This window comes from Rhinatrema bivittatum, chromosome 13 (genome assembly GCF_901001135.1).
Source record: "Rhinatrema bivittatum chromosome 13, aRhiBiv1.1, whole genome shotgun sequence".
NCBI lineage: Eukaryota > Metazoa > Chordata > Amphibia > Gymnophiona > Rhinatrematidae > Rhinatrema > Rhinatrema bivittatum.
Window position 1 is genome coordinate 66,412,023 of NC_042627.1, and position 23,238 is coordinate 66,435,260.

At 44.3% G+C, this 23,238-nt stretch overlaps 1 protein-coding gene across 1 annotated transcript in view; it reads right to left on the reverse strand.

Moving 5' to 3' along the window:
* The window catches only part of SEMA4B (semaphorin 4B), a 130,818-nt gene extending 107,905 nt beyond the window's left edge, over positions 1 to 22,913 (reverse strand). Inside the window, 1 exon segment of the mRNA XM_029574561.1 lies at positions 22,778 to 22,913. The gene's annotated coding sequence lies outside the window, so the exon portion shown is untranslated.
* Positions 22,914 to 23,238: the final 325 nt, after the last annotated feature.

Sequence of the window (23,238 nt, forward strand, 5' to 3'; positions counted from 1 at the left end):
AACCTTTTCTGGAGCACTAATCTCCCCCTCCACTACCCTCCCCCCCCCCCCCTTTTCAGGAACCTTTTTATATATAAATAAAGAGATGCAAACTTCCTTCTCATCCATTATGATACAAGAGTTGATAAGAGTTTTGGGGCTTCAGAAGGAGATCAGCTCATCAGTTTGGCCTAGCACTATCCAGGGAAATACATTGAGGACGTAGGGTAAAGAGACTGACTGAAATGTTAGGGTCTTTTCTTAAGATCAGTGCAAGACAAAATCATTAATAGTCGCATTGACTAAAGTTTCTCTCCCCTCACCTCCCACCAGTGCTCTGAGACCAAAGACAAAAATTCACCTGTGCTGGATGAGTGACATTGACCTATCACTTTCTGGTTTTCTAGATTAGAATCACAAGAAAATTAGCTGGCAAAACACAGTATTTGTAGTTGAAAAATCAAAAAGCTGGCACACAGCAAGAGCAACGTTACTTGCTGTAATGAAGCATCTTTTGCTGCAGACAAAAAGGAGAATATGTAGATTTTTTTTACAACAGCATTTCAATGTAGCCAAGCCGAAGTCGGCGCCATATAAATGCTCAGCTCTAAAGTCTGCAGGACAAGCTGTGCCAGCAATGAAGCATTAAATTAATTTTCGCTCTCTGGTCCCAACGTAACGATTTGGTGCAGAGAAACTTTTGTTAATAGAGTTCCATTGTAGAACACATCAAAATTATTTTATGGTGAAGAAAAAAGCAGCTATACAGCATGCCCACTGACCCTCTCTGGAAGCAAAAGTGGCAGGCATAGTTTTCAGCCAAGATCTGGGGGCTTCGTGTCCCACTGGTTTTCCCCAGCCCTATGCAGGACACGTCAGAGTGTCACAAGGAGGGAAGTAAGTCGGCATTTCCGAGGCAGGTCGGAGCCTCCGTTTTAGAGGCTGGCCTCTCTAAAACGTATTCTATGCCCCCCAGAGGGTATAGGTCTCTATTTTAAGCACTTCACACCCACGGCTGCTTACTTCTACACAGTTGACTCGACAGCTATCTGTTGAAACAGTGAACATGAGAACATCAAATGTGCAATGCTGGGTCAGAGCAAGGTGCACAAAGCCCAGCATCCTGCCTCTGACAGTAGCCAGTCTGGCAGATCCCAAAAAGTAGATCCTATTTCTTCTTGCTTACGCCCAAGTCTACCGGCTAATAATTGTTTATGGACTTTTTCTCCAGGGACTTGTCAAAACCTTTTTTTTTTTTTTTTAAATCCCACTATGCTAATTACCTTGACCACATCTTCTGGCAACATGTTCTTTAGATTGATTGTGCATTGAATGAAAAAATACTTTCTACAATTGGTTTTAAATCTGCTCCCTATTAGTTTCAGGCAGTGTCCATCTTAGAATTATTTGACAGGGTAAACAACCATCCCCTATTTACCTCTTCCTCCTTACTCATGAGTTTATAAACTTCTATCATATCCATCATCGCTCCCTTCTTTTCCAGGTTGAAGGGTCCTTGTTCCATCCCTGTACCTTTTCTAGATCGGCTGTTTCTTTTCTGAGAGGCGGTGACCAGAACTTCACGCAACACTCAAGGTGCAGGCGCACCATGGATCGATGCAGAGGCATAATAATATTCTCTATTTTACTTTCCTTTCCTTTTTGAAATATTCCTAACATTCTGTTTGCCTTTTTGACTGCTGCCACACACTGAGCTGAGGTTTTCAAAGTGTTGTCCACAGGGGCTCCAAGGTATTTTTCCTGGGTGGTGATTTCTAAAATGGAACCCAGCATTGTGTACCTGGAGTTGGGATAATTTTTCCCTATGTGCATCGCTTTGCACTTGTCCGCATTAAAATTTCATCTGCCATGGAGATGCATTCAGGTGAATTTTCAAAGGAGTTACACATGTAAATGTAACATGATTGTAGCAATTTTCAAAAGCCCACTTAACATGGGTAAAGTGCATTTACATGTGTAAACACAGTTTTAAGTGTGTAAATGCTTTTGAAAACAAGGCCCTTAGTCTCCTGGCCTTGCAAGATCCATCTGCAGTTCCTCACAATCTGTTGCTGTTTTAACAACTTTGAATAATTTTGTGTCATCTGAAAATTTGATCAGCTCACTCATTGCTCTCTTTTCCAGATCATTTATGAACAGGTCCCAATACAGAGTCCAATACAGCCTTTCTCCATTTGGAAATCTGACCATTTTAGTCTTACTCTGTTTTCCAGTCTTTTAACCAGTTGTCAATCTGCGATAGGACAGAGACTCCTATTCCATGATTTTTTAATTTCCTGAAGAGTTTGTCATGAGGGACTTTGTCAAATCCCTTTTGAAAATCCAAAAACACTATATCAACTGGCTCAATCTTTTCCTTATGTTAATTTACACTTTCAAAATATCTGATTGGTAAGGCAAGACTTTCTTTTACTATAATCATGTTGACTCTTCCCCCATTAAGCCATCTCTATCTATATGGCTAGTAATTTTGTTTTTAAGAATAGCTTCTATCATTTTGCCTTGCACCAGTGCCAGGTTCACTGGTCTATAGTTTCCAGTTCACCCCTGGAGCCCTTTTTAAAAATCGGTATTGCATTGGCCACCTTCCAGTCTTAAAGTACTGTGGCTGTTTTAAGCAATAAGTTACAGATCACTAGTAACAAGTTTGTAATTTCATGTTTGTGTTCTTTCAGAACTCTGGGCTGATTTCCATCCAGTCTTGGTAATTTGTGACATTTTAGTTTGTAAATTTGATGTATTACATTTTCCAGTTGATTAGTTATTTGTTTTAGTTGCTCCAAATCATTAGCATCAAATAGTGTTTCTGATATGCTTATGTCCCCAACATCCTATTCAGTGAAGACCAAGGCAAAGAAGTCATTTAGTTTTTCTGCTGTTTCCTTGTCCTCCCTGAGCACATCCATTACCCTTTGGTCATCTAGTAGTTCAACTGACTCTTACAGGCTTTTTGCTTCAAATGTACTTGAAAAAGTTTTTATTATTAGTTTTTACCTATAGAAGCTTCTTTTCAAATTCTTTCTTGGCCTATGTTATTTCTGTTTTACATCTAACTTGCTATTACTTATGCTCGTCCCTATTTTCCTCATTTGAGTCTACTTTCCATTTTTGGAAAGATACTCTTCTTGGTTTTAATTTCCTCTTTCACCTCCCCATTAAGCATGCTGGCAATCATATGGCCTTCCTTCAACTTTTTTTTAATGCATGGAATACATTTTATCTGGGCTTCTTAGATTTTTAAACAATATCCATGCTTCATGCAAACTTTTCACCTTGGTAACTGCTCTTTTCTATTTCCTCATTTTTTGTAATCTCCCTTTTTAAAGTTAAATGCTACTGCAATAGTGTTACTTAGTATCCCCCACCCCCCCAGTGACTATATCAAATTTAATTGCATTATGATCACTATTGTCAAGGAGATCTACCACCTTTACCCCTTGCACCAGGTCCTGCATTCCACTTAGAAGTAGATCTATAGTAGTTCCCCCTCTCATTGGTTCTATGACTAGCTGCTGCATGAAACAGTTATTTATGGCATCTAGGAAGTTTACCTCCATAGTACATCCTGATTTGAAATACCCAATCAGTATTGAGATAATTGAAATTTACCATAATTATTGTGTTGCCAATGTTCTAAGCCTGCCTAATTTCTATTAGTATTTTACAGACTCTTTCATAATCCTTGCCAGACAGATGGTAGTGTACCTGGACTACTGACTCTTTCCCATCACACTTGGAATTTCTATCCATAAAAATTCCAGAATGCTTATATGTAAATGACATACAAGTTAAGGACAAGTGGAAATAAAAGTCTGATCAGCACTTTCCCCATAATATGAACTTTGATCCTCTTCTTCTTGGCACAGTCAAGAGTCATCCATCAAAACCAGTTGCTTTGGAGTCTGACAAGGTCATTTTAAAATCCCACAGATGGTTTATTAAAGATTGTGGAACAATTTTGAAATGTTTGCATTACATACTAGAAAAATCTTGCAGCTTTTTCACAGCATCTACATTGCTTCTTCAGATGCTATGAAATAGCTGTAGAATATTTTCTTAAATGTAAATATTGCAAAATTGTTCCACATTCCCTCAGGAAAATGAGTTTTGACCTTTGACCTACAAATGCCACTTGTTATGGAGTCTCATAGAAAAATAGAAACATGATGACAAAAAAAGAGCATATGGCCTATCTAGTCTGCCCATCCACACAACTGCTCAGCTTTACAATTCTCTAAGATCCTCTGTGCTTGTTGCATGCTTTCTTGAATTGATTCAGTCCTCGTCTCCACCACCTCCACTGGGTGGCTATCCATGCATCCACCACCATTTCTATAAAGAAATACTTCCTTAGAATACTCTTAGTCTTCCCCATTTTACTCTTATTCCATGACCCCTCATTCCAGAGTCTCCTTTCCATTGAACGAGACCTACCTCCTGTGTGTGTGAAATAAAATTTCCATCATATCTGCCCTAGTTCGCCTTTCCTCGAGGGGTATACATGTTCAGGTCTTTAAGACTATCCCCATACTCTTTACAATGATGATCACTAGCCATTTTAATAGTGTCACGGATATGAGCCGTGGTGTGGCTGTGGTGTGGTTGATACAGCCTAGCAGGCCAAACCACTAGGCCCACAACGACAGCAGCTAGACCTACTCTTACAGGGGTAGGACTAGAGCACCTATACCAGCACCGTTCCCTGCAGATTGAGACTTTGGGTTCCAGGGGCTGACAGGACTTAGGCGAGGGTCCTGTAAGGAACGGCCAGCCAAACATTACAAATAGCCATCATCTGGACCAACTTATGTCTCCAGAAATGTCCATAGTATTCCAAATGAGGTCTCACCAAAGACTTATACAGGGGCAGTATCACCTCCTTTTTCTGCTGACCATTCCTTTCTCTAGGCACCAAAGCATCTTTTTGACTTTTGCCATTGCCTTTTCTCTCTGTTTGGCCTCCTTGAGATCATCAGATATGATCATCATGATAATCCATTTGGCTTGGAAGTGACTCTGAGGAACTGAGTCATAGAAGTGGCTTTCCTTGCAGCCCACTACCACTGGGAGCTTGGGTTGGGAGTGCCCCGTGAATGGGCCAAGGGAGGTGAATAAAATGGTGCAGATGTCAAATTCCTCCTACAACCTATCCTTGAGTTTCTCCAAGGGTTGCGCAGTGTGACTGAGATGTGGCTGCCACATCCCGCCCCAAGGCAGCCATCCTTGCAGAGGTTAAGGAAAAGTCATTCTGCTGTTTGCAAAGTACTCTGAGATGCTGGAGGTCACCAGCGAATTCCTCACTACTGTTATTTCTATCCATGTAGTCCATTATCCAATATGATATGGAAAGTATTGTATGAGAATATAAGTGGGCTGGGAAGCTCTTCCTTTAGCAGCACTGATGGTTCCACTGTACAAAAAGCATTCAGCAATAACATGGCTTCTGTGTCAGTAATCAAATACAGATGCTCCCATGGACTAACACAGTGGTTCCCAACCTGAGGTCCATGGACCCACAGGGATTCTGCCAGAAGGGAGATGAGCAAACCTCTCACCTCTGAGGAGTTCTGCTCCAAGGCTCCTGCTACCAATTCTTACTACTTGGTCCCTGGGATTTTTTTGATTTCCGCAGACACCCTGAGATTGTCGTGGATTCAGGGAGGTAGGGCCACACAAACTTTATCTTCTCTCTCTCACACTTACACAGTAGCACATTCATTCTCTCACACACTCCTGGTTTCATATATATGCCTATGTTCTCACACATACTTCCTCTCTCTCACATACACAGGCTCTCTCAGGCACAAACACACATATACACACACACACATAGGCTCTCACAGAGACAGGCACAAACTCTCACACAGACACACACAGGTTTCACACAGACACATACAAACATACACACACAGAAGCACACAAGCTCTCACACAGAAGCACACAAGCTCTCACACAGCCACACACATGCATACAGGCTGTCACACACACACACATACACACAGGCTCAAACACAGACATACACTTATACATAAGCTCTCACACAGACACAAACACACACAGGTTTCACACAAACACATACAAACATACACACACACAAGCACACAAGCTCTCACACAGCCACACACATGCGTACAGGCTGTCACACACACACACACAGGCTCAAACACAGACATACACTTATACATAAGCTCTCATGCAGACACACATACATGGCCTCCTGTTCTCTTCAGGCCTGGTGAAGTGAGCTCCGCCATGGTGGGATGAGTCCCACCAAGCCCCGCCTGCCTTCCTGCTCTTGGGGAGAGTGGAGGGTTTGGAGCTGAAGCCATGCGTGCCTGCAGGAAAAGCTGCATGTGGGCACACGTGTAGATTACAGGCAACACTGCGGCGGCAAGGTATTTCCTTATTTTCAGCCATTGGAGGGCTGAACTCTGCTGGCGGCCTACGGCTTCTCTTCCTCTTCAGCTGCTGGCATGTTGGGCTCCACCGGCAGCCCTGCCGCCTTTCTTCCTCTTTGGCTGCCAGTGAGATTGGCTCCGCTGGTGGCCCTGCGGCCTCTCCTGTTGCCCCTGCTCCTCCCCCCCCCCGGGGTATGCCGCCAGGTGCAAATGCACAGTATGCACAGCCAGTCACGCCGGGCCTGGGCGGAGTAAAGAAGGGCAGCAGGGAAAGCAACTGGGAAGGGGCATAGTGGGGAGGGGGATTAGCACTCATGAAGGGGCCATAGGGACAGCACAGGTTATATCAGAAACCATTCTTTATTTAATATTAAGTTTTGTACATTACAAATGTTATTTCTTATTACTTTAATAAGTTTTCCATATGGCATTTAATTGCATGTAAAAATTAAAAAGAAGCATATGGAGGTCTGCAAAGCTTTTGGAGTTCGAAGAGGGGTCCATGCAGGGCCGATGCAAGGGGATTGGGCGCCCTAAGCGCCTTCAGCCTTGTGCCACACCCCTGTCGTGCCGCCCCCAGCCCCGACTCCTCCCCCCCCAAAAGAAAACTTACAAAATACCTGGTGGTCCAGGTGGGGGCCCAGGAGCGATCTGCCACTCCCGGGACCTCGGCTGCCACTAACCAAAATGGCGCCGGTGGCCTTTAGCCCCTTCCATGTGACAGGGGCTACCGGTGCCATTGGTTGGCCCCTGTCACATGATAGGGGCTAAAGGCCACTGGCGCCATTTTGCTTAGAGGTAGCTGAGGCCCCAGGAGTGGCAGATCGCTCCCGGGCCCTCTGCTGGACCACAAGGGGGGCGTCGGGAGGGTGGCACGGTGAGGCAGGGGCTGGCAGAATTTTGAAAGGGCACTTTTTGCCCTTTCAAAATTCTGCCGCCTGCCGCGGCGCCCCCTAAATCGTGGCGCCCTAGGCACAGGCCTAGCTCGCCTAGTGGTTCCTCCGGCCCTGGGTCCACGCTCTCCGAAAGGTCGTTAACCCCGGCACTAAATGAACAATGCCTATGGTGCTCCTGTGCTGAGCATCTCTATCTACTAGCACAACAACCACACTGCTTTATTATCCTCTCCACCACCTTCTGTCTTCTCAGCAACCTCAGGAGCATAAACCGGCCAATTCCATTTGGAGAGGGGGTAAAATGGAACCAAATAAACAAGCAAGGCCCTCCGCAACTGTTTCCACTAATGGAGATTCCTTGACGCAAAAAGGACACACTGGAATCAGACACCAAGGGTAAGCAATCAAACTACCAGCGTTGATACAAACCTCACAGGTAGTTTTTAACTGCAGGGTTTAGTTTTGCTTTAATTATTGTCCCTGGAAAAAATGACCCACAGGGATTTGTGTCTGCTTTCTCTGTGGGTAATCTTTCCATCAGAAACAACAGGCCTAGCTGTGATTATGCAAAATCCTGCCCATTTCTTTCCTTGCCTATCCTGACCAAACTCTACCCTTGGGCCGGCTTCAAAACAAAATGTGATGGAAAGTAGGCATCAGCATGGATGATAATCAAAGACCCTATTGCTGTTCCATGGAAATGACTTTCATTATTGCCTCCCTATGCCAAATAATCAGTAAGGTAAAAGGACTGCATTCAAATTTTGACAGTCAACCTCAGATGTGTCTGGAAGGAACATGTTTATTGGATCTCTTCTACCCTTTCCTGCATGTAAATATGTTTTTGAGCTATTGAGCTAAATAATTGTCAAGCCCATGACTGCTCTGGGCATTACCGTTCTGCAGTGGAGCTTATACCTCAGTGGACTCAGTCATCCTGAGGGTACAAATTATGCCTCATTGTAGGACTCCCGGCATAGGGATACATCAGCATCAAATTAATGCAATTTGTTTATGCTGGATTTCTACTGAGTGGAACAAGCACGTGGGGTCCCAGATGCATTGTTAGCCAGTACAGTGATACACTTTATCCCTCCTCTGATGCTTAAAATGAACTCTGGCCATACCACGGAAAACTTGCATCTTGCCTCAGGGGGAACAGCCATGGGCAGCACGTGACGTACGTACCTCCGATATTTTTCATTGAGGAGGAGGAAGTAAAGTTACATAGCAAATGGCATATCTAACAATTTGTGCCATTGTAATTCTTTGAGAAATACTTATCAGAGGGTTAGTTTGTCCAGCATATGATTCCAGCTGATCCAAAAGGCTGACTATAAGCTAAATTCAGAGATTTAAAAAAAACCCCCAAAAAACCTTCATTTCAAATGTTTCTTGTTTCAAGATCAATGCGCTTTAAACATGCTAGTCTGAGCTTAATTCTTTTCATATTAAAACAAATAGAAAATATTTTATGTCATACTGGGCAGATATATTAAACAGCATGGGAAGTGTTAGACATCTGATAGAGAACTCCTCCAACAGGCTCAAGCTCTGAAAGTGACATTGCTAGATTTACATCACAGCATCATGACAACCTCCCTCCTCCTTCAGAGGTCCTTTGAACTGCTTTTTAAGACCTGGTCTAATCAGGGCTCTGATGAGCTTTCCCCTGGTCTGTGGGGTTGATTTCTGCTTTTCTGAGGAAATCCACTTCCTAAGGACCTGCAGACTGAGGAGAGTTCTCTGAAATCTGGAACTGGACCCGATCAAACCCATCCTCCAGTTCTGTCTTCACTTCGGAATAGCAGAGACCGGGGGTGCTCAGTGCAAACATTTTCGTGTCATTGCTTTTTTTTGTTGTATCATTTTTCCATATGGCTAAAGCTATTTAGTGCACCCTAAAAGGTTTCAGTGTGGGCTCAAACAGCAGAAGAAAAATTCTGTTTTGTTTTTCTAGCATTGCATTTTGAAAAGGATGCGAAACAAAACAATAAAAGTTACTGATCTGTCTATGTTGTTTCAGAAGGAAAGCAGGTCCCTAGCAAAGATTAGAGCCCTTGGTGGCAGAAGGATTTGTTTATGTGGAAGCTACAATTTGTCTTTTTATGCCTTAAGATCTAAGGGAAACCAAGCAGAACAGCCTTCCTGTAGATGAAAGTCAAGTGGGACTCAGGCAAATTCAAAATACCAGAATGAACAGATATTTGTACGTAAGTATATGTAACACTCAGAGCGCTGCATATTATCCTGCATACATATATAGTACACACACACACATCAATGATTTGGAAATACTTAACATGTGGATGATATACCCAGCACTCGGGCATCCTGCACACAGTTTTGTTCAATGTAGATTCATTCTTGGTTGCTGATATTGCTAGATATGGCTCTGTGAGCATGTTTAAGCACAATAAGGTTCGGAGAGGTAACTCTGAATTAAGAGACTGTAATTCAATCAAGAAGCTCTGGTAAGATCATAAGCCACGAAAGAGAATTCAATTCTGTTGCACAAAACCTGCTTAGAATGGATTTCCTGCTCGTCCCGCCCCTGGTCTTTGCAGCTGTTAAGAGTCTACGCCCCATGATCAGTCACCCTACCTCATGGAAGTGACAGCCAGAGCATTACCTTCGACATTACACTTCATGCCTCTCTTCTGGTTTCACATTTTATTTTAGAAAGGTAATCCGATTAGTGCACATATGTATGTATGTACATGTACATGTCTGTGCCAAATTGTATGATGCCTATGTGTATCATATATACCTGAAATGCTTTACAGATTGCCATTCACAAAACATATCAGAACATTAAAAGCAAGCGAAAGCTGCAGCACATATGAATAAAAACATTTAACTGCAACTTGCTGCTTTCATGAGAGAAGGCAAAAAACCCCCCAAAAAACAAAAAACCCTATTTCTTGGTGTGGAGGGGATATTTGTTTGCTATGATAAATTCTGTCCATTGCTTTGCTAAGTGCTGCCGTTTCCTGACGCTGTGTCAGAAGCCGCTTCCCTGTGGGTGTGTGTGTGTCTGTCTATCTGCCACCGAACATGGCTCCGAGGTCACCTGTTCCTATTCACCTTCAGATATCTGCAACTGCCCTGAGCCGCAAAAGGCATAGGACTTGGCAACTCAAAATGCACTCAACAAAATGTATCTGCAACCTCCAGTACCCACCACACCTTTCTTAGGGAAATCAGTTCTCCTGAGGATTGCATGCAGACGCCATTACTGCACTCCATCCTTCAATCAGACTCAGCATAGAGTGCTCTACAGAAAGAGTTAACTCTTTGGATAACACAGTTTAAAATAACAATGGCCATCTATAAGCATCTGAATATAGAAAACTATTGGATGGATGTTGCTGCTTCCACTAAAACCATAAAGGCTCCTTATTCACGGCCAAGCCGCATGCTATCACTGTAGATACTTTGATCCAAAAACAGGGACAAACACTTCAAGTCCTAACTAAATCCTTCAAACAAAAAGGTTAGAACCCTACAATCATCTCTGGGAGATTACATCTTCACTTAAAACATGCAGAGTAAACCTACTGCCAGTGGTAACTTTCTAAAATAGAAAGTGCCAGCAGTGGCTTTCACCTTCCACGCCAACCGAAGTGGTGAAAGGGGAGCAAATTGAAAAAGGGTTCAGATTGAAAACAAAAGGTTCCAGGTCGGGTGACCTGACCTGACCTGGCACAAAATAACCACTGCCTGCTGCAATGCAAAGAAAGGAAAAATCTCAGAGCAAGAAGCCCACTGAAGCAACATCCAAGCCAGACCTAGAAAAAAATGAGAGAAATCATACAGGACCTACAGTCACTGCTCCTGGAGGAGGGATCCGTAAAAGAAATATTCCCCGCTCCCTCAGCACCAAGATCTCAGCAAGAAGCTAATCTGAAGCCAATGCTAATAGGAGGCAAGCGTAAGAAAGACGAAACTGGCGGCAGACATCCCACTGCAGGCTGTGCCTGCCGACACGTACCGCAGGACCCCCCCCCCCCCCAGTTATTCACCAGGACCGCAGGACCTGCCCCCCCCCCAGTTATTCACCAGGATCGCAGGACCTGGCCCCCCCCCAGTTAGTCACCAGGATCGCAGGACCTGGCCCCCCCCCCCCAGTTATTCACCAGGACTGTAGGACCTGGCCCCCCCCCCCAGTTATTCACCAGGACCGCAGGACCTGGCCCCCCCCAGTTATTCACCAGGACCACAGGACCTGGCCGCCCCCCCAGTTAGTCACCAGGATCGCAGGACCTGGCCCCCCCCCCCAGTTATTCACCAGGACCGCAGGACCTGGCCCCCCCCAGTTATTCACCAGGACCGCAGGACCTGGCCCCCCCCCCAGTTATTCACCAGGACTGCAGGACCTGGACCCCTCCCCCCCAGTTATTCACCTATTCATGCTCCTTCTCTGATTGTAGAAAATGGGAAGAGGGGTGCTACACAAAAGTACACATCTCGGAGAAGAGCGAGGCAACCCCTCTATGGGGCCAGACCCCTGCATCAATGCAGGATGCAAAAAGGGAGATTTAGAGCTATCCAAGAACATAAGACATTTGAAATTAAAATGGTCAGAGAATTCAGAACAGACACAAGAGGATTCAATAGGCACAATGGATTTCTTCACCCATTATCAGACATAATCCCATCTCCCTGCTGGCCTTTCCAGCACTCTGCTAACACATCACCCCTCACTTCCCTTCCTCCCTCAGTGATTTGTGATATGGTCCACCACCGTGGTACACAGAAAGAAACGGAAACAAGCCAGTTGTAGTCTGTTGTTTTTTTATTGGCCTAACTTAATGCATTTGTGACTGCCCCCTTTGTGCCTTCAGATAGGTTACAGAACATTTCCCAGGAGCTGTACCAAGAGTTCACCGGGAATTTACTGCTGGTACACATCTTACACCCCTGGTTTTATTTTACTGCAAGGTCTCAACCACTCTAAGTGCTGCTCCTGGACTAATTGTTGGGGATTTTGTTTTTGTTTTGGCTAGAGTGGCTTTTGTTTAAAACACTGTGAAGACCACTGTCTTCCATTGACCTGAAAAGGACGGGCATGCGTCCTTCATTTGTGCACCAGTTTCCAGCCAGAAACATTATTGCATTCTGACATCAATTCATTGTTAGGACATCTGCTGAAACTCACCCCCAGAATGCTAACTTTACTTCCATGAACAAGTATTCTGCTGTGGTTTTGTATTGCTTCCTTTATATGAGAAAACAAACCACCTGAATTTATATAGCACCTTTTATCCAAATGGGATCCCAATAGCAGGTACAGTTTAATATATCGTGTGGAGAGCAGGAGCGTGCAGCAGGTCTGTAGGACTCAGGCTGCACAATAGCTTCCACGGAGGAGGAGGAATGGTACAATTCTGTTCGGTTCTCATACTTTTATACCAAATTCCTCAAAGAGAGCCAAGGTGGTTTACAATACGTCATAAAACAGCAATACAGCATAATACAATAATATTCAAAAATAACCGCAATGCAATAAAAAATACAATAGAAACCCAACACTATCCAACCTCCCCCTTTCAACTCCAGCAGCCTGTTGGCAATCCTGTCCTACCTACAAGCATAAAATAAATAAAAAAAAGACCCCAACCTACACCCTGGAAATAATTCCTCCCCTTCCTCCCAAAGGGGAGACGTCATCCTTGAAAATATGTTGAAATCTTCTGCTCAGTGTGCAGCAGCAGCAGCCAAGAAAGCAAATAGAATGCTGGGGATTATTAGGAAAGGAATGGAGAATAAAACAGAGAATATCCTAATGCCTCTGTATCGCTCCATGGTGCAACCTCATCATGAGTATTGTGTGCACTTCTGGTCACCACATCTCAAGAAAGATCTAGCAGAATTAGAAAAGGTACAGGCGACCAAAATGATAAAGGAGATGGAACAATTCCCCTATGAAGAAAGACTAAAGAGGTTAGGACTCTTCAGCTTGGAGAAGAGACAGCTGAGGGGAGATTTGATAAAGGTCTTTAAAATAATGAGTGGAATGGAATGAGTAAACATTAATTGATTGTTTACTCTTTCAAATGTAAAAAAGTCCAGGGGACACATAATGAAGTTACTAGGTAATACATTTAAAACTAATAAAAGAAAATATGTTTTTACCCAATGCATAATTAAGCTCTGGAATCTGTTGCCAGAAGATGTGGTGAAAGCTATTCGTGCAGCTGCATTTGAAGAAGATTTGGACACGTTCCTGGAGGAAAAGTCCATAAACCATTATTAAGACAGAGTTGCAGAAATCCACTTCTTATTCCTGGGATAAGTAGCTTGGAATCTATCTGTGCCTTGGGATACTTGTGACCTGGATTGGCCACTGTTGGAAACAGGATGCTGGGCTTGATGGACCCTTGGTATGACCCAGTATGGCAAATCTTTTGTTCTTATGTATTTACGTAAGGAGCTCCCAAAGCATTGACCCCATTTGGAATGCCCCTTTTAGAGCAGCCTGCTGATGGCGACCTGCCAGCCAGCAGCCGGCCTGGACGAATAGACCCCATAAATGATATCACGTTAAAGGCGGAGCTACCAATTGGATCAGGGCAGGAACAGCAGATACCACGGAGTGGATGGCTCAGGTGCAGTGGAGACTAAATGGAAAAATCTCATCCCTTCCTTCAGCAACTGGTGCCATGATTTAAAATGAATCAGAAGCAGATAAAATGTCCTGCTCTAAATCACACAGAGAGTCGGTGGAAAAGGAAGTTTAAAGTCCAGGTTCCAGGGTCTCTCCTGACACATTATTCAATGCTCAGACCACTAGGCCACACCTCCACTTTGTTGATTCTTATGCCAAAGTAGCTGCTCTTGAGTTCTTATTACATTCACACGTTTGCTTGCCAATGTATTTGTTGCATTTAGCAGGATCAATGTACATTTCCAGACTTGCTAACCCTTCTCTACATTATTAGCATGCCAGCTTCAAACCCAGGGAATGCTGGTCTTCCAGCAGCCTGTCTCCTGCACCATGAAGCTCTGGAATCTTATCCTACTCTCAGGAATTCCAGCCATGCCAGAACATGGAGGGAGAGAGAGAGAGAGAGAAGTTATTTATGAAGAGAAGCTCAGCTTCAGTTTCTGAGCAGAGGTGTGTACGTGGAGCGCACTGTTAACCCGCGTTTGGACGTGCATTTTTGACGCACTATTACCCCTTACCCAAAGGTAGGCGTTAATTTCTGCCGGCACCGGGAAAGTGTTCACCCTCCAACTTAATATCATGGCGATAATAAAGTCGGATGTTCCAAAAGTAAAAAAGAATTAAAAATTAAAAAAAAAAAATTAAAATCATCCCGTGGCTCACGGGTTGAAAACCGGATGCTCAATTTTGCCGGCGTCCGGTTTCCAAACCCATGGCTGTCAGTGGGCTCGAGAACCGACGCCAGCAAAATTGAGCGTCGGCTGTCAAACCCGCTAACAGCCGCCGCTCCTGTCAAAAAAGAGGCGCTAGGGACGCGCTAGTGTCCCTAGCGCCTCTTTTTACCGCGGGCCCTCATTTGCATGCGGGCCGATACTAAATCGCATGCACTCTCCCGCTCTCTCGCGACTTTTACTGTATCGGCCCGTTAGTCTTCAAGCGTTCTGTCACCATTGATTTACTGTGCAATGGTAGTTTGAAGACTGTTCGCCCCTTTTGGACTTTTACCCGCTCCCGTTCACAGTCACCCCTGATGCAGGCGGCCGGGTCTGCCAAAAATGGGCTCATGTCAGGCACCTTGAGCTTTCTTAGGCTGCTGTAAAGGGACCTTTTTTGGGTTTCTCCTTTGAAAGTGCAAGATCAGCGCTTTGTGTTTATTGTGGGGGTTAAAGTGTTTTGGCAGGAGACACACAGTTTTTGGGTTAATGGTACCAATAAGAGTTGTTAGTTTATTTTCTAGATATATTCATGAAACTAGAACTGGCAAATGAATGATACTTTAGGTGTTTGAACCGATACTGCTTGTGTGGCGAGAGGCGGTGGATGCACGCCAAGTAACGCCTTATATTTCTGATGCCGTGTTCTTTTTATGAATTTGTTTTTCATTTATTTTTCTATGACATTTGTTGTTTTGCTTTAAATAACATTTTTTGTCTATATCTCGTTTTTGTTTTTTTTTTAACCCTATTGGAGGGATATTTGCATTGTTGGTTTTCAGTTATGATAATTATGCTAATATACGCTGTAATCCTTCAGAAATTAGCTTTGGAGATATCACTGACCTTTCTTACTATTTCTAATTTTACCATCATGTTTGATATATCATAGAATGCCATAATGGCTAATTGTGTACATAGTAATACTAATCCCATATTCTTTGTTCTGTGCCCATAAGCTAGACCTATAGTTAATGATACCCTTCACTCCTGATATGTCTCTCTTACTCAGTTACACTTTATTTCTACCAAACCCTCATTAGTAACCACTCAAGCCCAAACCCATGATTTAGCCCAGTTTTATTTAAGAATACTTCATCCCTCATGACAAGCTGCAACCGCCAATATTTTTTGCTGGTGCCATGCAATATCATAACCAGATATTCCAGCAGTACCAGGTAGTCAGTGAGATAACGTCAGTATCAGTGAATCCCATAACAGTGCCTCATGTTTGCATTTGTGGGAAGAGTGGTTTATTACATAGAAACATAGAAACATAGAAACATAGAAATGACGGCAGAAGAAGACCAAATGGCCCATCCAGTCTGCCCAGCAAGCTTCACACATTTTTTCTCTCATACTTATCTGTTTCTCTTAGCTCTTGGTTCTATTTCCCTTCCACCCCCAGTTTTAATGTAGAGAGCAGTGATGGAGCTGCATCCAAGTGAAATATCTAGCTTGATTATTTGGTCCTCATAGCCTTTTTCCCATTCTAACCATGTTTCAACTCTTGTGTCCAGCGGCGGATTCACGATGTTGGGCCGGCCCGGGTATTCGCCGCCCAGGCCGGCCCAGGACACATCACGTGGCCTGCCGAGCTCGACTCTGTCACGGCTGCGCATGGCAGACCTCGTGACTGGAGCAATCAGCCCACCGGGGGATGCCCGAATCCCCCAATAGGCCAATCTGCCCCTGCTAGTGTCTTTCTCTTGTTAAGGGGAAATAAAATTCAAGCTACTCTCTCTCTCTGTTGATTTCACTGGAAAATGTACCCCAGTGTAGGCTTATTTACCTATTTCTGTTTTCCCCAGCACAGGTAGATATATACGGTAAGTCCAGTCATAAATGACAAGCCTTAGAAGAATTCCTCTCCCTGAATTTCTCTGATAAAAACAGTCAGAATGCCTTACAGTATACATCTATTATTGTTGAGGAACACTCAGATTAATAGGTTCTGTATGGTTCCCATTTTCCAATATATATGCTATTGGCCGTCTCCCTACTGCTGTCCTGCATTTACCAGCCTTAGTAGAAACCCTTAAGAACGCTAACCAGGATAATCTCTCTGCTCTAGCATATCGATTAGCTGAAACTCATTGTTATGCCATGGATAATCGTATGGCATTAGATTTAATCCTGGCAGAAAAAGGGGGTGTTTACCAAGTACTAAATGATAAACTCGGTGCCCAGTGTTGCAGAGATTGATCATACCCCACAGATATTAAACAGCACTAAATGATTAATTGAACATTATAATCTTCTCCCAGGATGGGCCAAATTACCTGATTGGGTTATTAGCATGTATGTTTGGTGGGAACAATTAAGGTATGGGGCAAGAAAATACTGATTTATGTTTGCCTTAGCCTTGCTATTAAATTTGGAATTGTTATTTTGATATGTATTGTGAAAGCTATTATGACTTGTATGCTTACCCATCCTCTGCGTAAGGTGCAAGTACATATGAACAACTTTTAGTGATTACTCTGCTTCAAGATTAAGTTCAATGTTATTTATTAAGTTCAATGTTATTTATTTACTTTCTTATTTACTTACTTATTAACCCGCATGTTATTTGTTAACTGTTTAGCAAGATTATATCCTATTCTGTTTCTCAGATTAATTATGTTCAATGTAAATGTAAATGTTCAATGTAAACCACTAAATGAAGCGATAGTTACGGTTCCTTGTAAACCGGGGTGATATGTATACTATACAGGAACTTCCGGTATATAAATTTAATAAATAAATAAATAAATAAGATCTGGCGGGTGGAATGTGGGAAATTATTTTAAGGAGTTATTTAGCTTGCGGAAGAGTACTGTACCATGATAGGAAGTAATGAAGCAGAGAATCACTAATATTATTATTGTAATTATTTGATATAAGGCCTGTAAGTTCTGAAAATAAATATGCCATTTTTCTTAGCCTGCCTGTAACAAAGAATGTGTCTTGAGATCAGATATATTAAAGAGCAGTTACTCAGAAGGCTAACTGTGCAACTATCAGAATAAAACAGGACATTAGCCATTTGACCACACCTAACTGCTTGCTGATGTGATGTTGCGTTCGTACCTGCTCTTCGCCCTCGCTCCACCTTCTCTACCTGTGTGGCGACTCCCTCCAGGTCTGAGGGACAGCTGCTTCCGTGGCGTCTCCCTTCTGCGTCTCTCCGGAATCCCCAGGCTGGCCTGACGCTGCGGATCCCCCATGTTCCTGATGACGTAAGGGCGCGCGTGCTCCAGAGTTTGTACCGGCAAGGGCGTGAACCTCAGGGGCATCCCCCCATAGTGACATCATCCGCTTCCAACTTAAAAGGCCTTTGCTTGCAACTACGAATCGAGTTAGCAAGGACTCAAATCATACTCTTCCTGGTTATGATTCGCCCAAGCTACTCTGTCTTCTTGTACTTACCAGGGGTGCCCACGCCTCGGGGGCTCTGCTCTCTCTTCTTGATTTCAGATTGCTAAGACGGGATCCGGTACTCGTTCCTCGAGGGCCTACGTCCCTGAATGCTCAGAAGACTCCTTACTGCTTGGAAGCGATCGCAGACATGAACACTGAGAATTCTATTACAGATAGGAACCGGTACTCGCTCCACGAGGGCCTATGTTCCTAATCTCTGTAGACTCTCTTCTGTCTGTGACGTTATCGCAGGTACGGAGATCGTGAGTTCTTATTCCAGACTGCATATAGGAACCAGTACTCGCCTACGGCTCCTGTTCCTGAATATACTGAAGACCCTCTGTTGCATAGAAGCCATTACAGATATCTACAATTGTGAGTGTATCATCTACTACTGGTTATGTATCCAGCATACCATGTCTACTCACTTCCTATAGTCTCTCTCTACAGCTCAGCATCCCAGAGATCGCAATTCCAGTATCTGATGGACTTCAGCCCTGCAGTGCACATCAGCTCACTACTGCCACCTCTGGTGGTTCTACTTCCTGTCTAATAAAGAACTATCTGTGTTTGTCTCCATACTCCAGCCTAGCCGGTGGTCCCTCTCAGGATATCCTCCTGGGGGCGCTGTCATCTGCCATCGGCCCAAGGATTCACCAATTTCCATTAAGTGTTTATTCCTTTCACTACTAGAGCGTATCATATAGACTGCCACTCTGTGGGAGCCAACCCACAACAGATCATTAACTCCGCCTACGGAGTATTACAAATTGCTAGCTCCTCCCCTTGGGGGAGCAGCATTGAACATGTGATAACAGACAGTTAGGGCCTCAAAAACACATGGGAGTGGCCCAGAGAAGAAACTAGAGCAAAGGTCAGAAGAATTAACTTAAAAAAGAGCAACATGAGACAAGCTGTTTGAAATCAGAGAAAGAATAGCTCAGAAGAATAGCTTTGGACATTAACAGTGGTTAATGAAGTGCCTGATGCGCTGTTGCTGATTTCCCAATGTGTTGTGTTCCCGGATCTACAAAGATATATAGACCTCTATTGGGAACTATGAGGGGAATTATTTTTGTGAATTTTCTTTAATGCAAACTCTAATCTTGTATGCTTTTATTACTTATTCTCAGACTTATAAGTAAACTTCTATGCTTACAAATAAGTGTGATGTGTAATCTATGACAAAACAATCACCAATTTTCCTACCCATTACAGCAGCAGCTTTAGTATGGAAGTCAGCATTGGGCTTGTGAACCAGCACGTGCTCACAGGCCCTACAATGGAACTGCCCTTGCATGCATTGGTGAGGTAACAGGAAGCGCTGTATGAGGAAGGATCAGGGCAGCTCCAGGGCTCTTGGGCTTGCAGTAGCCCACAGGCCCTATGCTGACTTTCATTAGTGACGCTGTCGGGCTTGGAACCACCCATAAGGGGAGGGCCAAGTGTGCCCGGGCCAGTGAAGATTGCCACTGCTTCTCTCTTCTCACCCACCACTGAACCTACCCAAGAGAAAAATGTTGCCCCTGTCATCAACCTGCCCTCTCTTTTTCCACCAGCTGTCATCCACCTTTGGCCCAGAGTCTGAAGGAAAATGCTCAGCTGACCCTGGCCAGGGGGATGTTGGGAGGAAGGGCTACTTGCAGGAAGAGATGAGATACAGGAGGGGTTTGAAGATTGGATAAGGTAGAGAGGGTGAGGGAATAATAGAAACTCAACTGGAGGATTTAAGAGGAGGTTGGGGGTGGGAAGGGATCACCTGGGGGGAATGTGAGAAAAGGGTTGGGGTGGAGGAGGTAAGGCTGGGAAATGAGAGGGGATGGGGGATGAGGCGAGAGGAAGGAGTTGACAAGAAGGGCTTGGGGTGCGAGAGGATCAGCCTGGGGAATGTGCAAAGGGCTGGAGGGTATGGTTTGGGAGAGGAGTGGAGGTTAAGAGAGGAGGCCTGTTGGAAGGGTGGAGGTTGAGAGGAGATCAACTAAATGGCAGGGGAAGGTGAGAAGGATTGATTGTTCGGAGGGGGACTGCACCCCTGCTAATTTGTTTTGATCGTTCTCTGGGGGTCATGTGAATTTTCAAGTGGTAAAATGGGGTCATACTGATTAAAAGTTTGGAAGGCCCTGACTTATGCTGTGTTTAAAATACCATTTATGTTGATTGCTGTTTCATGAAATGTACATGAACAATGGTTTAACATGTAAAATATATAAGTATACTTTTATAGAATAGGTATGTTAGGATCCCTGCATTAAAGATATGTGCATGTGCTGAAACCTAGGCACCTACTTTCGGGGTGGTGATAAACCTTGTTGCTCCTACTGCACAAGTAATAACACACAGGTGAAACTATAGCTGCAGCTGCTAATCTGTGTACCTGCTGAGTGTATGCACACTGTTGCAAATTACTCTTTTTAGGATACTCTTTTTTGGACACTTCAAAACTCAGTAGCAGAAATACTTTAACCTTTCAAAATAGGGTTGACAAGAAATCTGTGGATTTCCTGTAAAACTACAAAAATCTGTTTGCATTCTGATTTTTTTTTTTTTTTACTAGCTATGTAAGTTTAAACAGATTTCAAACTCACTAGTGAGTATGAACAGAGTTTTGGATTTTATTGTTACATCTTCAGAAATTTGCTCTGAATCTTCTGAAAATGTCATCAGATTGGTTGATCCAACTTGAATTTTTAAGACTGAATTCACAGTGGAGCCTGGGAAAAATGAGCAGTTTTCCAGATGAACTTGAAGTAGGTTGAAATCCATCTGATCCATTTGGTGCCCTAGGTGAGTCTTTCGTTGTTCACTCACGTACCCCAACTTACTACGGTAGTGGCAGCTCCAGTACAGCACTCCCTCCTACCAGCTTAGTGCTTCCTTCTTTACTTTTCAGCACGTCAAAGCAGATTACATTCAGGTACGGTATTTGCTCTGACAAGGCACAACTCTGGGCTCATGCGGGTGGGATTTTGCTGCCCCCCAAATTTTTGGCACCCTAGGCAACTGCCTAATTTGCCTAATGGAAGCACTGGCCCTGATCTGGACTGAATTCACATCTCTCTGAACAAGGGTTAGGGGGCTCTTCACGTCTCCTGGCTGGAGAAGCCGGTTTGGAAGGACATTAATATTATGAAATAAACACTCCACCAACTCTACTGAAAAACGATTTCAAGGAACAGAGAACATTTTGTAGAATAAATGCTAAATATCAAAATTCATAGTATGCGATGTCAGAAGAAGACCAATTGGTGCATCTGTTTTGCCCAGTTATTCCTGTTCACACTGCAAGGATATATCCCAGCTGCCAACCCTAGAGCATGATCATTTGTAGGAAATTGCACCTTATCCGTCCTCGCTGGTTATCTACCATCCTGGGGGAGATAAGCATTAAGGTCCCATATTTAATCTAACACCCTGGACATCCAGCCTCCTAAATCCCCATGGACAGTACCCAGCCAGCACCAACCTGTTGGCACTGACCCACTTGATTTCTGAAGAGTTGTAGCTTACTGGTACCAACCCAGCTACCCTAAGGCCTGCAGTATCACTGAGTCATACGTCCTTCCACTGCTCTCTTCCACTCAACTGCAAAAAGTCCATTCCATGCATCCACCACCAAGGAAGAAACATTTTCTGATTTTGCTCCAGTGTCGGCCCCCTTGGAGCCTCATAGCGTGATCTCTTGCTCTACAGTATTTCCTCTGAAAAAATGTTTGCTTCTTGTGCCTGACTATACAATATTCCAGGTGAAGCCTCATCAGTGACTTATACAGAGGCATCACCGCCTTCGTTTTTCTGCTGCTTACGCCTCTCCTTGTGCACCCTAAGCATTCCTTTGCATCTGGCCACTGCCTTATCACCCCCCCTCTCTCACTGCCTTGACCTCTCCTTCCTGGTTGGCGCGCATCAGCGTCTCACCCCCACATAATGTGCTGCTCTCTCGGATTTCTGCAAGCCAATTTCAGGATCAAAGAAACAGTGCTAGGAAAATTTGCTGCCAATCTCCTGGTCTGTAACAAGTACTGCAGATGGTGCACTCGGGCTAGAAAGCGAGTTTCTTAACCCTATTCTAGTGCAATGCCACAGGGACCAGGGTCTGTAATTCTTTCTGTAGCCAGGAAGGAAAGCTACTGCCTCCAAAACTGTTTCTTCCCCGACAGGTCTACATTGTCATCTCACTCCTAAACAGCGTTTGCCGTTCCTTCTCTGTGTGGAAGTCCCTCTACCCTGAAGAAAAACGTGCCAGCAAGCTTAATCTAGGCTCAGCAGCCACCGGTGGAAGACCTGTTCAGAAGGGGAAAGGGATCTTCTGGTGGCTTAATGAGGCTTGCACGATGGGTGCGAGTGAGGGATGACTGAAGCCACAGGCACTGCCCTCCTCTCCTCCAGCCCTTTCTCCATGGTTACAGCAGGCACCAGCAGAGGTAGCAGGACTGTGCCTGGGATCCTCCGGGCACTTCCGAATGAAGGAAGCAGGATTCCCTCACACACACACACACACACACTCTCACACACATATACACACACACACTCACACCAACACACACACACACACACACTCTCACACACACACACACACACACACACACACACACACACACACTCTCTCTCTCTCTCACACACACACACACACACACACACACACACACACACACCAAGCACAGTGCAAGCCCTCCCAAGAGAAAGAGTGAAAAGCCTTACCAGCTCGGAGTTTCTGGCGCACAGGTGCCTATCCGGGATCCCCGGCGAGAATGCTTTGCAGACAGGAGAGAAGCTCAGCTCTGGGGGGTGTTCCCTGTCCTAAGAAGGAACCTTTTCCCTAGCAGGTGAGGGGGGAGAGAAAGAAAGGGGCTGGGCTGCTCCTCTGCTACATTACATCAAGGAGGACTATGTTCGAGCAGCACTGAGTGATGAAGAGGGAGGGGAGTGCGAGGAGGAGGAGGAGGAGGAGGGGAAAAGCAATTGTCTGACTGGGAGGCTGCTTTTCTCTGACCCTTAGAAACCATTAAGGAAAGCTAATAATCAAGATTGGGCATTCCATTTTAAAGAGAGAACATTTTAGCTGAAAACAAAGTGTGGCTTTACAGTATAAGCAAGCGAAACAAATAGATAAGATAATTGCAGCTGGATCGTCTCTAAACATCAGGCCAGTATCTCTGTCC